Raw genomic sequence first — 12,994 nt, forward strand, 5'->3', positions numbered from 1 at the left:
CTATTGATGTGGGGAGTTCGAATTGGAACTCTATACAAGCTACAAGGTAGCATTGTTGTTTATCGGTGCACCAATTCTGTGGTTCCTGAAAGTGGAGCAGAAAATCTAGTGGTCTTTAGAGAGAAGACCATGCTGTGGCATCTAAGGCTTGAATATATTGGAGAGAAGGGCCTTCAAATACTTCATGGTAAAGGTATGGTAGAAGGTATGAGTAATAGCTCTCTGGATTTTGATTTCCGTGAAAATTGTGTATATGGGAAGCATAATCGGGTAAGTTTCCCCTCTGGTGGTAAGAGGGCGAAATAGATATTAGAGCTTGCGCACAGTGATGTGTTTGGACCTGTGAAGGTTCCATCACTGGGTAAGTCTATGTACTATGTATCATTTACAGATGACTTCTCAAGGAATACATGGATATATTTCCTTAATAAGAAATCTGAAGTCTTTGACAAGTTTAAAGAATTTAAGGCTCTGGTGGAAAACCAGACAGAGAAGAAGATAAAGGTGCTGAGGATAGATAACGGTGGAGAGTTTTGCAGTAAGGAATTTGAAGAATTCTGTAAGAAGTGTGGTATAGAATGATAGAAGACTACTCCATATACACCTTAGCAAAATGGAGTTGTAGAAAGAATGAACAAGACGTTGATGGAAAGGGCAAGAAGCATGCTCAGTGGTGCCGGGTTAGGACATGAATTCTGGGCAGAGGCAGTGGAGACAACATGTTACCTGGTCAACAGATCACCTTCATCAACGTTGGAGGATAAGACTCCACAAGAGGTATGGACTGGTAAGAAACCCTCTTTTCACATCTGAGGGTATTTGGATGTGATGCATATGTACATGTTCCAAAGGAGAAATGAACCAAGTTGGATAGTAAATCTGAAAAGTGCATCTTTATTGGGTATAAGGATGGTTTAAAGGGTTATAATCTTTGGAACCCAGTAACAAGGAAGGTTGTGTACAGCCGAGATGTGGTGTTCAGAGAGGTAAAAGATGTTATTAAACATGAAGTCTAACCAAAGGGACCTAAGAAGATAGAGTTTGACCTAAAGGAGGAAGAATCAGACTCTACAGCAGAGGAGGAATCAGAAGATGAAGAGCCACAAACTCCGGGTGTGAGAAGATGAGTTTGAGAAAGAATGCAGCCAGAAAGGTATAGTCCATCTGCTTTCTGTTCAAACTTTTCTTTATCTATTACTGATGATGATCCCATAATTGTGAATGAAGTAGTAGATTCAGAGGATGGAAAACTCTGGAAAGAGGCCATGGTTGATGAAATGGCATCTTTGCACAGAAATGAGGCTTGGGATCTGGTGGAGTTGTCGACTGGAAGGAAACCCATTGGCAGAAAATGGGTGTTCAAGAAGAAGACAAATGTAGAAGGAAAGGTGGAGAAATAAAAAGCTCGGTTGGTAGAAAAAGGTTATTCCCAAGTGCTAGGAATTGATTTTGATGACATTTTTTCTCTTGTTGCCAAGGTAACTTCTATTAGATTACTTTAATCTATTGCTACTACTTTTGATTTTGAGATAGAATAGATGGATGTGAAGACAACATTTCTTCACAGGGATGGCTGCTCCTACTGCGAGGCTGGTCGACAGAGTACCAGCCTGAGGAGTGCGCACCTGCAAATCCTGTATCTGAGCCCGGAGGGCCCCCAAGACAATCTGATTCTCCTTCGTGAACTGCTGGAGGGCCTCTGCAGTGACATCACGCACCGTCTCCCTTATATCATGTAGATCTCCCTCTGTGAGGGTGATCGGGTTGAAAGAAGTCTTAGAAGCTTTCAACTTCTTTTGCGGCCCCACCTGCTCTCTCGGGCACTGGCACTTCAACTGTGTAGACATTGTCTGTGGGTCTGCGCACCTTCCTCTATTTTAGACTCTTCCTCAGGTGAAGGCGATTTATGGCCCTCGCGCTCCTTCTCTATTGCCTATTGTTGTTCTAGAGCTTCCTTCTGCTGTTCTGCAGGTGCCTTCGCAGTGTCTCGTGCCTCCCGTGCCTTTGCTGCTGCTACAACTTTTCTTCTCCTCTGCCAACTGCACCATCTATAGTTTTGCTTCCTCCTTCTTCCTTTGTGCAGTATATTTCTCTGTTTCCAATGCGGAGATGGCTGGAGCATGCCACTCCGGTGGCCATGACTCAAGTACAATGAAGATGATATAATCCATGGCCAGGTATGGGAGCTTGTTCCACTTCTTCATGGGGTCCTTACGTGCCCTGATATAGACAAGATGGAAGTCAGCCTTGAACTCCCCTAAGCTTTATAGACTATTATAGACAGTGGGCGATAACCGTGGCTTGTAGTTAATCCCCATTCTAATGTTCATCTTCATGAACACCTAGAGTATCTTACTATCTTAGATCCTCTACGTGTCTTTAGTGGCCCACAATGAAGTGTACTTGTTATAGCTCCAAATCTCACTCTTATGGTTTGTGATGCTGCATTCATGGCCTAGGGCAACCCCTCCTTCCAGACCTGGTCCTAAAATTTAAAAAACAGTGTTTTATCCCTTATACGCGACATTGCCCTGAGTTAAACGCGTGTACACGCGGGTCTGTGTATACCCAACCCGCGTGTATGTATTAAAACACTTAAAAAAATAAATAATTCCTTATTTTCGGGCGGAGATCGCGGGTTTTACCTGCTGATCACCTGTTAGTGCCCGTGGCCCAACTGTTCCCAACCAACTCCTAACTAAAAAACTAATTTGGAGATGGTATAAAAAGACATCAAAGGGAAGGCCTAAGGAGAGAGAAAAGGAGAGCAAGATTATTATGCTGAGATTTTCCCCTTAGACTAGGTCTGAAGTCCTTGGTGCCTTCTGCACTTCCCCCATTTTGCATAGGAAACCCTTGTTTCCATGTGTATTGGTGATCATTCATCCTTTATATCACCATTGAGTAAGACTTGGAAGGAGCTCTTGTTGGAGGCTTGAGGCTGGAACGAATCCGGGAGGAAGCTTTGCTTGGAGCCTGCTGAAGGTGTTTCAGGTGAAATCTTTCCGTTATATGTACTTTACTTGCCTTTATATAAAGAAACACGTCTTGGTTCCCGAAACAATCTTTCTTTGTGCTTATGAGATTCTTGTCTTGAATTCTTATGCAAGTAGTTACTTAAAGATTTTTATAACTAACTTTATAGCATGAAGATGGTTTGTGTATAAGTATTTGTCCATGTACTGTTGTGTTCTTTGATTTGTTTGTTTTACAGGTCAAAGGAGAAGAAGGGAACTCCAAGAAGGGTTTGGACCCTAAAGGCCTTCTCGAACGTAGGACCTTAGGTACGTACCCTCAACATTAGAATTTTCTTACAGTAAAGATAATGGTTGTGTGTGTTTCTTTGAATAAGCAATTTTCAGTCTAGTAGAGTCTTAACCCAAAGGACCCTAGGGGTACTTTCCCCTCAATCAGAATTGGCGACTCCACTGGGGAACAACACTCTTGTTGTTCCTAGTTTGGGTAGTCTTCAAGCCAATCAAGGCTCAGCCTCTCTGTTTGCTGGCTCTGACTCTCTGATCTGTTCTTGAACTCTAAGCTTTTCCAGTTTTTTCAGTCTGTATTTTTTATTTTTCTTGAAAATCTTCAGATACGCTGTTTTGCTGGATTACAGAAGCGTATATACGCAAGTTTAACTAAGTTAACCCGCGTATACGCAGGTTTCCTCAGTTATAGTCGCGTGTACACGCACTCTGCATATCACTGCAGGCGCGTATATTATATAATTTTCAAGATTTATAAATTTTCTTTTTGCTGAATGTTTGTCTGGTGGTTTGGGTCAGTTTGAAGTAGTCATTTTCCAGTAACAGTCCTCTGTTTAATAGGGGGCATCTTGTTCTGAACTCTCTCTAATTATAAGGAGTATTAGTCTTATTTTCGTTGATTGCAAGCGTCAGTGTTTTTTGACACACAAGATTTCTGGTTAAGAATCTTGACTGCTCTGTTCTGGCAGAGTAGGAAGATTGGATTCAATCTTTGTGTTCATTTTGTTTTGGTGACCCTTTTGTTTGCTTAACGAAACCATTTTTGTGACCATTTGCTCCTTCACTTCGGGAAAGTTGTTTGTTACCATTTTCTTGAAACTTGTCTTTTGATCTCTTGGACTTTCATTGCTGCTTTTGATTGTCAAGAGCGATTTCAAACGCATTTATTTTTGTTGGGTTTTCATCATTTGAAAGGTGTCAATTCGCAAAAGTGTTTGGTTGCCTATTCTTCAATCATTAGTGTCAGTATTTTTGAGAGCATTCCTTGAAAAAGACTTCTTTGTTGTTTGAAAGAAAATCTTTTGAAAGTTTTAAGTTTCGCTTTCTTAAACTTGCTTTTCATTTGATTTCCTTTTTTGCGAAGTGAAAGTGCTTTATGTTTATCTTAGAACTTGTTTTTATTGTTTGGACGAAATGATTGGTAGCACATCATCTTCTATCTAAGCATTTTAGTGGCAAGACAAATTTGATAAGTGAGCAACTTTCCTTCTTTGTTTGCAGAGTAGTCTTAAAATCTTGCATTCACATATAGTTGTTGCATTAGGATAGATTTGCATCCCTTTTTATGCATATATAGTTTTGTTAGTTTTTGTGAGTGTGGAGTCTGAAAAGAAAAAAAACTTTGTTTTATTAGAAGTACCTCTGAACCTCATAGAAATTTCTCTTCATCGAAAACAAAAAGTGCATATGCATGTAGCTAAGTTTTATTAATTTCTTTTTGCGTCCAAAAAACACCACAAGTTTCATCGCCATTACCTTGTGACTTAAAGAACAGCCTAATAAAATCAAGCGCTAATTAAAATCCACTAGAACTTTTTGTTTTAGTCAGTTACACCAACAAGTTTAGGATTTTAGGGCCTTGGATTAGGCGAGTGGAGAGTTAACTCTCCAAGGCCACATAAAACGTCAAACATAAGAGTCTGAATAACGAGAGAAAATCCAATAGCGTTAGGAAGACCAGGAAAGCTCCGGATCTGGGAGTTAAGCACGAGGGTCTGTGAAGACAGGGAAGAGAGATACCCCCTCTCCTACTTGTCCAAACTTACCTCACGACTGTTCCGCCTGGCTTCTGCGACGAGTTGGTGCCCATAGTTTCCTCTCCTAGGGATCTACACAGGTGGCTGCGGAGGGGAATCCCATGGCACCTGAGGTTGATGTTGCATCACTCTCGACAGTACTACTGGAGGGCACCCTTGCGAAGCTTGGGGGCTTGCACTGGTGCAGGCTGTTGTTAGGAGGTCAGCGTAACTTCCTCTGTTACCTTCGCTGATAGGACTGGACCGTCATTATCCCAACTATCTTCGGAAGGCCCCTGACTCCACTTTCTTGTATTTTGGTGTCCGGTCCTCACCACCCGGAGCGGAAATACTTGGAAGTTGTTTGACTGGCTGTATCTTTAGGGACTTTATAGTGTGTGCTCTTTGCTCCTTGTATATAGTTGGCTTTAGGTATTTTTGTCTAGTCACCTTTGGACTTTGTGTCTGAGTGACTGGCTTACCACTCTACCGATCTTGAAAGGCTTTTGTTCGTTCTTTCAGAAGTTGTGGAGTTGCCTCCTCAAGGGAAAAGGTTTTGGTTGCTTACCCATATTCTTTGAAGAGTTATTTCTATATTCCCGCAAGGACGGGGTCTTTGGATCAGTTAGATATGGCTAATATTCCTGTGGAAACCAACCAAGGTACCCTTCCAAAAGGGGATCCTTGTGCTTTTTCTTTCTTTGGAAACGTTGGTACTCCCTTGATGGCCACTTTGAATATTCCTGGGTTGAATGTTGGACTACCCATTTAGCTGTGGTCCACTCCGAATATTCCAAATGCTCTTGAAGCCTCTCAGTTGAATGCTTTATTTCAAGGGCATCACATGGGTGCTAATTGTTCATCTTCTTTCAAAGAGAAATCTGGGATTCCTTCTTCGCCTCCTTCTTGTAACAAGAAATCTAAAAAGAGGAGAAAGAGGAAGTCAAAGAAGAAGAATAATTTTAGCATTTCATCTTCAACCTCTGCGAGTCATGTTGGAGATGAGGCTTCAGCCACTGCTAGTCATGCTGGGGGCACAAGTCTAGTCACTACGAGTCACACTAGCATTTCATCTTCAACCTCTGCGAGTCATGTTGGAGATGAGCCTTCAGCCACTGCTAGTCATGCTGGGGGCACAAGTCTAGTCACTGTGAGTCACACTAACACTTCATCATCAACCTCTGCGAGTCATGTTGAAGATGAGTCTTCAGCCGCTGCAAGTCATGCTGGGGGCATGAGTCTAGTCACTGCAAGTCATACTAGCAAAGAGTCACTGACCTCTGCAAGTCATGTTCAGGACTCTCCGCAAACCACTGCTATTCATGTTGGCGGAATGGAGGTTGATAAGAAACCTGGACGTAGAAGTTTTAAATCTAAGTTCCCTTGTAAGATATGCAAGGGAGACCATCTTACTCATTTATGCCCTGGTATTCCAGAGGTTCAAAGGATATGGTCCGAGTCTGAAAGTACTTCTACTCCTAAACCTGATATGGTTTCTCATCAATCCCATCAACCATCGGTTGAAAATGTGGTAAAGCCAGTGCAATCGTTGGCCGATTACACTCCTCTTTTGGGGGGTGAAGTGCCTAACAAAAGAGTTTGTTTGATCTCCAGTACAGAGTCTTCTAGTATAGGGGGCATTCCAGTTACTTCGAATGTTCCCCCTCCAAGTGCTAAGAGTGTTTCCTTTGATTGGGATAGCCTTGTTGAGCCTCGTCTTCCTTCCGCTGCACCTTTTCAAATAAAGGTCAGGGTTAATTCCACAAATGTCTATCGATGTATGGTGGATGAAGGATCCTCTGCAAGTATTATATCCTCTTTGACTTGGAAAGCTTTGGGTTCCCCAAAGTTGTTGACAGCTCAGAGTCAGTTGTTAGCCTATGATAGAAGGCCTGTTGAATCTATGGGTGTTCTTCCTCAAGTGCCTATTACTTTAGGTGGGAAGACTGTCTTAATCGATATCATGGTGGTTGATAGCCCTTTAGACTTTAATATGCTACTTGGGCGTGATTATGTCTATGCTATGAATGCTGTGGTGTCTTCACTCTTTCGAGTAATGTGCTTTTCTCATAACGATAATATTGTCACTATTGATCAGCTTGCATCTGATAATCACCACCCTAATTCGACTTTACTGCAGAATGCCCCTTGGTTTGTTCCAAGTGTTCAAGTAGACTCTACCCCGCCACGGGTGAATTATGTGGCATTGAGTCCTCAATGTTCAATTGCTTCTGAGAAGGATCCTTTGACTTATTATTCTCCTTCTTGGGACTTGGTCCCGGCAGTTGACCGAGAGATTCATCCTATAGGGACATGGGACCCTTTAATTCCCTCTTTTGATCCTTGTAGTTCTCATGATTTCTTAGAACTTGTTTTTCCTTCACAGGAGGAACTCTTTGAAGCCATGAGTTATGACTACCAAAGGAGTCCTTGGTCCGATCCCTGCAAGGGGTTTGTCCAGAAGAACTATTATGCGTAAGCCGCAAGGCTGCGTGGTCCCCTGTACCATATTGTACATATGAGGTACGCATTTTCAAGTTTTGTATTCTATAACACAAGATCTTATATGAAGTTTATATGTGGGATGTATTAACTTCGTGTCTAGTGTTCCTATTTATGTTTACAGAACTTGGAAGATTTCTCCTTTGGAAGTTTATGGTTGGTCCGTTCTGACAGGTATTGGTTCTCGAAACTGGCATATAGGTTAGTTTTTCCACCTGCATTGTGCATTTATCAGTTTCCTTTCCCATTTTGCCTTAGGATCGACCCCACCAAGTTATGGTGCGAAACCTTCTCATTGCTTAGAAGTATCATGACTTGTGTGGTAGAGCCTACCTTATCATGGGTGCCCTAGTTAGTACCTTTTTGTCGCTTGGCACTCATGCTGATTTTTCATCCCTAGGCTTGGGAGTCCTCTTTAGTCCCGCCATGACTTATGCATTGAAGACTCATTCCTCTTTGCTTCTTCGCTTCGTTCTGGCCTTATACCCTAGAGGCTCCTATGTGTGTCGAGTTGTACTTCTGCATTGCATGTTGACCATTTGCACCTTTTGGCCTAGAGCCGGCTTCACTTGGACTCGTGTTTAAGCCAACTTTGACCATGACATCTGCAAAATCAACCTTGCATACCTTTGACTTCTGCAGCTTGACATACCCAGATCCGTGGAAAGAACATACGTCTGAGTGTCACTGACCAGTTTTCACCTCCCTGCATTGAGCATAGGAACGTTCCCTTCCCAGGAACTAGATCATCTGTTTCACCGACACTCATTCTTTCCACTGTACCATAGCATTCTTTTATTCTTTTTCCGGCTTAACAGAAAAAGACAAAAAAAATTAAATATTCCAAAAAAAAGAGCGGGAACAGGGACATTATTTCCATTTATTGTTGGCAGCTAGAGTCAGTCATGTCGCCCTTGAACAAAGCACTCAAAACAAAGTCTCCTCCGCATGGGTGGGATTTAGTTTGACTTAGGTATGCCATAACCTTGTTATTGAGTCAGTTCTCCCCCGATTGGTTATCTCTTCCAATCATATGGAGGGTTCGTTCGTGCCTCCTGCATGGCGAACTTATACAGAGTCATCATATGCTGCCACATAGTCACATTGAGTCGTGCTTTTGTTCAAGGGAAGTTAGCCTGAGTCGGCCTCTCTGCGGTGTCTCTTGACTCATTTTTCAGTCGGCCATCCCTGGTTGTCAGTATCATGTCTATCATCACATCAGTTATATTGGTCCTTTACTCGTGCCGGTTTGAGAAGGTCCCCATTGACTTCTTGCTGGCAGGTCTTGTCCTTATCGACGACGACACCTTGCTCTGAGGACAGGCCTAGAGCCGCACCCTGGCCCTATTTTCATTATTGATAGGTCGCCTTGTGCTCAGCATCGATAAGTATCATGGGTCTTTGACTGAGTGGTTTCCCTTGTGTTCGACATCAGCATACATTATCACACATTGGGATTCGTGCAGTACCTTGGTTTCCATTTGACCCTATTGGTGGATACCTCGCCTCTGTGTCAACTTTCATTATTGGTTGGTTCAGAGGGTTTCTGCCGTGCGCTAGCCACATCTTGTGTACGCCGGAAACGTGCTTCGGTTGTGTTACTACATCTTTTTCGTCCGATTCCTTCCACATTATTGGCCTATGGGTTACACTCGCGCTGGATTGATGGAGGATGCCTTAATGCCTTCCTTCTAGCGGATCTTTCCCTATCGACTCCGACTCATTGCTCTGGGGCAAAGATCTAGAGTCCATTTGGCAGTACCTTGGGGTTTGCAGTCATTAGTGGCAGATCCTTCGCTATCGACAGTGGGAAACTATCATTGTCTCCTGATCGATAGATTCTTATAGGTGTTCGACTTCAACTCATCTATTCACACTTGTTAGATTGTACTGGGTACCTTGACGCTCATTATCATTATCGGTGAGTAGTCTCGCGTTTGTTAACAGTATACATCAATGACCGGTAATCAAATGATTTCTCACATGGTCGACTTTAGATCATTTATTCCCATGGTGTAGAAATGTACCACGGCGGTCGGTGAAGACCTCAGGTTGTATCAGCATTCATTGGTTCACTTGACAGTTGCTCCTGTTGCTGTTAGTTGATACCACTCCACTTTATATGTTGCAGTCAGTCATGGCGACATTCTATATGTTGGCACCTGAGTTTGCAGTGTAGTACCATCCTATTCCATCATGTTCAGTTGGTACCTTTTGGGATCAGTCTTTGATATCAGTGATCCGTTGCATCTTTCAGCATCATTGACAGTCTTATATGTGATATTCAGACATGTACTTGCTCCTTATGATCAGATGATCCATTATGTATCTTCCAGTCATTTATACTTGTATACTTAGTGGATCCGCTTGTACTTGATATGCAGACATGCTTTACATTTTCTGAGCATGGGTATGCCCGCCTCAGATAGTGTTTCTTTCTGATCTCCTTTTGGTGGCTTGGCAGGCTGAATTCTGGTGAAGTCCTCCTCGGTTTCTCGACAAGACTTCCTTTCCATGTACTTACATAATATATTTCGGCCATCATGTTCCCCTTCTGACCTCATATATTAGGGGGCATCTATTATAGCTCCAAATCTCACTCTTATGGTTTGTGATGCTGCATTCATGGCCTAGGGCAACCCCTCCTTCCAGACCTGGTCCTAAAATTTAAAAAACAGTGTTTTATCCCTTATACGCGACATTGCCCTGAGTTAAACGCGTGTACACGCGGTCTGTGTATACCCAACCCGCGTGTATGTATTAAAACACTTAAAAAAATAAATAATTCCTTATTTTCGGCGGAGATCGCAGGTTTTACCTGCTGATCACCTGTTAGTGCCCGTGGCCCAACTGTTCCCAACCAACTCCTAACTAAAAAACTACTTTGGAGATGGTATAAAAAGACATCAAAGGGAAGGCCTAAGGAGAGAGAAAAGGAGAGCAAGATTATTATGCTGATATTTTCCCCTTAGACCAGGTCTGAAGTCCTTGGTGCCTTCTGCACTTCCCCCATTTTACATAGGAAACCCTTGTTTCCATGTGTATTGGTGATCATTCATCCTTTATATCACCATTGAGTAAGACTTGGAAGGAGCTCTTGTTGGAGGCTTGAGGCTGGAACGAATCCGGGAGGAAGCTTTGCTTGGAGCCTGCTGAAGGTGTTTCAGGTGAAATATTTCCGTTATATGTACTTTACTTGCCTTTATATAAAGAAACACGTCTTGGTTCCCGAAACAATCTTTCTTTGTGCTTATGAGATTCTTGTCTTGAATTCTTATGCAAGTAGTTACTTAAAGATTTTTATAACTAACTTTATAGCATGAAGATGGTTTGTGTATAAGTATTTTTCCATGTACTGCTGTGTTCTTTGATTTGTTTGTTTTACAGGTCAAAGGAGAAGAAGGGAACTCCAAGAAGGGTTTGCACCCTAAAGGCCTTCTCGAACATAGGACCTTAGGTACGTACCCTCAACATTAGAATTTGCTTACAGTAAAGATAATGGCTGTGTGTGTGTTTCTTTGAATAAGCAATTTTCAGTCTGGTAGAGTCTTAACCCAAAGGACCCTAGGGGTACTTTCCCCTTAACCAGTACTTCACTGCCTCTGAAAGATCCTTCGCAATTGTGGGGAACTGGATGTCCTTAGGCAATTCCCAAGCCACCAGCACTATGGACAGTAGAAGCCATGCATAGTGGAAGGTCTTCCCCTGTTCATGTGCCTCACAGAAATTCTCGAGGAACTCCTTGCACAAGTACTCCGACCAAATTAAACTGTTGTTAAACTAGACCCCCTCTACGCACTACATAGCAAGTGTAACCACCGACGTAGGTACCTCATCCGTGCAACACTTCCGCATCACCTTGCTAGCCAGTATCTGGGTTGCAAATTTGACCTCATTATTGTTGATACTGGAGATCGCGTAGCCTTTCTTCTTCTTCTATAGTTTTTATTTCTTTTTCATGGCCTCCGCGATGGCCAAGTTGTTACTCTTACCCTCCAAAATATCCACTGGGTCCTCCCCTTGCAAGGGAGTCGGGTAATTCTATGAATAAGGTGGTCCATGATGGGGATGGGCTCCTCCAGCCATAAACACCCATCATGCACTAGGTAGAGAAGCTTCCTAGTGACGAAGATAGTTACTGGGGCCTGATGGTAATGCGGCACTTAGAGCAGATTTAACAACCCTGCTTTCTCTACTCTGCACATCCACTTGTGCGACTCCAATTCTATGCCTCCTGTTGTAGTGTTTTTCTTCGGCCTCATGAGCTGCGTGGTCACCAAGTGTGGTGATTTCTCATTTTTAGTGAGATCCCAATCTTCAAACTTTAAATTCAGCACTCGTCTCAGGTGCGCTCCTTCAAAAATGATGTCGTTAGGTAGCAGCGGAGTCTGCAGATATATTTTTCTCTCATCCAGGTCCTTAGGTACCCTCGCTTCCCCTTTCCGCAGAGGAACATATGTGGGAAGCCTAATTAGAAGGTTCGTGCCCTTGGTTTCTTCCTCCATGTCTTCATCCTCATCCTCTTCTATCAAGATGTCCTCAACGTCTTCTTCCTCCTCATCGGTTTCCAAATTAACCGCTTTGCCCCTTTCTTCTTCCATGGTCAATTTAGTTCGTATGGTTTCGGGGGGACATGCGCAGCAGAGTCATGGGCTTCTTATCTTGCTTGGGTCTTGGCATGCATGGTGATTTATGGATTTCTATGACTATCCTGAAGCTCTCAGGGGCATCCCCTATTGTCATGGCCTACACGGCCCCTTCGACAGTCATCTCTCCGATATCCTTGGCTTCTTCAGACGCTGCCATCTTGTTTGTTCAAGAATCTCTCAACTGCTCAGCTAGGTGTTCACACAACGTCTTTGACTTCAACAAGTCAAACATGTCTGGGATTAGAAATCTCTGGGTGCAAGACAATTCAATTCTCAAATGATCAAGTGTTGCTTGTTGGGTAGCCCTTTGTAATTTATAGCGCTTTTGAATTCGAATTCAACTGTTCCCCCCAAATCCTTTCCATTAATGCTCCCTTGGCGGCATATTTTCTTAAATCTAGAACATAAAGTTTGTCTTAACTACCTTTTGTCTGCTCCGTTTGGTCTCAAACCAAGTATCACATCTTGAATAGTGACTATAACGGTCACTTTCTAGCCAGCCCGCTCGGTAGTGCAACTACCCGTGCGCTTTTGCGGACCTTGTGATGCTTTGTTCATGTGCGCAGTCCTGTCATCACGCAACTCCTGGAAAGAGTAGTTTATAGTCCCATGCTTCCTTTCAACTACTTGGCATGCTAAGAATGTGCTTCCCATGGCTAGTCAGGTGGCTGGGCCACCTGTATACGGCTTCATCTAACCATCAATCACTTTTCCTGGGAAAGGTTCACCTTTCACTTTATTATTAGCATCACGCACTTAACCATCTACATCACACCCACCACTGTGATCCCCTTAGTAACATACGGCCCAATCGAAGGTATCAAATTGATCGAATCTCAGTAGT

The sequence above is a fragment of the Pinus tabuliformis genome, chromosome 8, assembly GCF_031772625.1.
Source record: "Pinus tabuliformis cultivar Carrire ecotype Pingquan chromosome 8, CPIR1, whole genome shotgun sequence".
Taxonomy (NCBI): domain Eukaryota; kingdom Viridiplantae; phylum Streptophyta; class Pinopsida; order Pinales; family Pinaceae; genus Pinus; species Pinus tabuliformis.